At 31.4% G+C, this 3,701-nt stretch overlaps 1 pseudogene; it reads right to left on the bottom strand.

Annotated features, from left to right (window-relative positions):
- Positions 1 to 267: 267 nt before the first annotated feature.
- Positions 268 to 2,772, bottom strand: LOC120073013 (annotated as a pseudogene).
- Between the last annotated feature and the right edge of the window lie 929 nt (positions 2,773 to 3,701).

Here is a 3,701-nt window from a genome sequence, read left to right as displayed (position 1 = left end):
ATAGCAAGCATTGTTAATTTGTTTTTTTTTTTCCTTTTGATTTTTAGTTTTTAGGGATGAGTGAAGGGTTTGATGTTTCTTTTTTCTTTTGAATATTTAGCTTGAAGAAGATAATTATTTCATGAATATAGATTGTTGTCACGTCAACTTTATTTGTAGATGTAAGCATTTCTTCGAAGAATTTCACAAATAGCAACATCTATCATATTAATTTCTTTCTCACAATTAGCATACTTTGAACTTTGTCTTATTCTTTGAAGATCCATAAAAGTGAAAATAAAAATTCTATTATATTATATATCAAGATACGAGAACATAGATTATTTAAGCATACATCCATTCATATCAAATACAAGCCGAGAAAATTGCACAAAACAATACATAAATCAAACAAAAATGACACAACTTGATCACTCTTTAAACACGTTATAAAAGATGAAGAGACCCGATGATCTTTAAAAAAGATACATGAGTTACTCCTCTTAAAACATTAAGAGGTGGAAAGTGGTGGAGTGTCGGATTGCATCCAAATGGAAATATCATCAGCATATCTATCACCTTTAACAGAATCAGCCGAAGCATAAGTCTCAAGTTGAGCCATTTCTTGTGGTGTGAGTTTCAATGACAAAGCACCAATGTTGGAATTGAGATTGGCAATTTTGGTAGTACCAGGAATTGGACACACATCGTTTCCTCGGTGGTGAACCCATGCCAAAGCCAATTGGGATGTGCTGCATCCTTTGCTATTCGCCATTTCACTCACCTTCTCAAATATCTTCTTGTTCTCCTCCAAATTTTCAGGTAGAAATCGTGGCAGTTTCTGAAGTAAAATAAATATCATAAACTTTTATTATTATTATTATTATTATTATTATTATTATATATATGAAATAGGGGTGGTTGTTTTAAAGAGCAAAACTGTTATAAAATATTGCAAATATTGCAAAATATCAATATCTATCAATGATAGATATTGATAGACATCTATTAGTGATAGGACACTGCAGATTGTTCTACCATTAATAACCTTACATTTTATTATATTTTAGTAAATAAATAGCTCATTTTTCTTATATTTAAAAACAACGAAAATTATAGAATAATAAATATTATTCGTAGTTATTTCTCCTCACCTTTCTATAATCATCTTCGGTTAGATTTTCAATAATGTTGGCACCAGATGAAAAAAAGCCCCTTCCAAGTGGACTATACTGCCACAATGCCAATTCCCAACTCCCTACCAAACATAAAAATATATACGGTTGGAATGCAATATTGGTTAAATATGAAATGATGAGTTGACATGAAATTCTACCTGCAAGTAGGAATAATTTCATGCTCCACATTCGAGAACCAGAGAGACCATTCAATTTGGAGGGCTGAGATTGGTGAACTGCATGAGCCCTTCTAATGGTAGAGGCTGAAGGCTTCAGATAAACCTATGTACTTTATTTTCCCTTCTTCAACTAGTTTTTTCAGTTCCCCAATCTATAATCAAATAAAAAAAAATTATCCCCTATTATATATTAACAACATTATTATTATTATTATTATTATTATTATTATTATTATTATTATATTATTATTATTTTGTTAAAAATTGGACGTTGATTGAAAAACATTAAGGAAGAATTGATAAAAATTTGTATTAGACAACTCTCTGCACCTAAATTTCTCAAATTAAAAGGATGAAGCACCTCTAAATCTGTTGGCATAATCAAATATAAGTCCACTATGTATTTTTAGTTTTTTTTTTTCCTTTTGAGAAAGTAACTCCACTGTTTTAGTATAATAAAAAAGAATGAACAATTACAAATAGATATTGACTAAAGTATACAGATATAACATAATAAAAAAATGAAAATATGGCAAATTTAAGTAGTCTATCAAATGATAGACCATATTATTGGTAGGAGTTTATTAGTGATAAAACCATATTAGAACTCTATCGGACAATATAAGTCCATCGTTAGGAGTCTATCGCTGATAGACTTGTCTATATTTGCAATCTTTTTAAATGATGTTATACACTTAATTATTATTTTTCTAAATGTTTACAAATTACAATTTTCCTAAAGGGAAATCATGTATCTTTGTACAAGTCAAAAGAATTTTTCACTAAAAGAATTAACATGCGAATATTAATTTTTTTAAAGAAAAGTAGTTATTTTAATTTTTAATATTTATATATAGTATATAGTATTATTTATGTGTAAAAGAAAGGTAACCTTGAATTAAATGGAGCCTAATCATATTCATATGGAGGGGAAAGAAAGAAAGAAAGAAAGAAAGAAAGAAAGAAAGAAAGAAAGAATATTACGGTGAATTCAATGGGAATATTGGTATCAATCCGATGTTGATAATAAAGATCAATATAATCCACTCCGAGCCGTTCCAAGCTGGCCTCACACGCCGCCCTAACATACGCCGGATCACCGTTGACCCGAAACTTACCATCGACAAGTTGGAGGCCGAATTTGGTAGCCAACTGAACCTTATCCCTAACCCCATCAGCCTTGAGAGCCTTTCCAATCAGGATCTCGTTGGTAAAAGGCCCGTAGATGTCGGAGGTGTCGAGGAAGGTGACGCCGGTGGCGACGGCGTGGCGGATGAGGGTAATCATTTCGTCTTCGGACTTGGGAGGGCCGTAGAAGGCTGACATTCCCATGCAGCCTAGCCCTTGCGCCGATACTTCAAGGCCTTGTGAACCCAACTTCATTTTGCGGATGCCGGCCATTGTGTTTCAGAACTGTGGTTTTGGCTGTGGTTTGAGAGCCTAATTTATAGAGCGGTAAGTGGGAGAGTGTTAGAATTTGGTATCAAACAATCAAAAGGAGGAAGCTTCATATTCTGGTTCTGCCTCTTGGAAGTTGGACCCTACGTCACCTCTTACGTTTCTCTCTTCTTTCCTTTATCTTTGTTCTTTTTTTTAAGTACAGTGTCCATTCTTTCCTTCAACTCATGCTTAAGGGATCGACCAAAATGAACATATTGTTGAAAAATATTATTGAAATATAGAGACCAACAGTGCGTAACTATTTACTTTCCTAAAAATATTAATATGATTTGATGAAATTTCTTATCCGTGTAGATTGATGAATTGATCAAGAATATTTACAAATTTAGTTATAAACTATAAAGACTAAATGGTTAAGTAAAAAAAAATTAACACTTAATTTTGATGAACAATATTAAAATCTAAATTTAAAATATCTTACAAATTTAGAGAGAATTTAGAGAGAGACCAAGTTTCATTACTCAATCTTTCTTATATAGTTAACACATACAATCCTTTGTATCTTACATATTATGGAAAAGGGGAGAGGAAGCTAATTTCCACTATTAATTTAACTTAACTATGATCTCAAGAACAAGAACGAGAGATGTTATTTTATTTCAAGCAAAGTTTAATTTAAACATATATACATGATTATTATTATTATTAATTCAAGATAATTTCCATGAAGAAAGTGGTGGATTATCAGATTGCTCCTAAGTGGTGGTCCTCATTTGATTATTATATCTACCACCCTTAGCTGTATCAGCCAAAGCATAACACTACAAGAAATAACGGATACAATAGTTAATGAAAAACACTATAAAAAAAAAATTTATAGCCCTAGTCGAAAGTCCTAACAATCCATATTATTAAAAGTTTAGGACTCTTTATAGCAATTTTGTAGAACTATATTGAATGCTAT

This window comes from Benincasa hispida, chromosome 1 (genome assembly GCF_009727055.1).
Source record: "Benincasa hispida cultivar B227 chromosome 1, ASM972705v1, whole genome shotgun sequence".
NCBI classification, from domain to species: Eukaryota; Viridiplantae; Streptophyta; class Magnoliopsida; order Cucurbitales; family Cucurbitaceae; genus Benincasa; species Benincasa hispida.
This window is presented reverse-complemented; position numbering and strand designations above follow the sequence as displayed.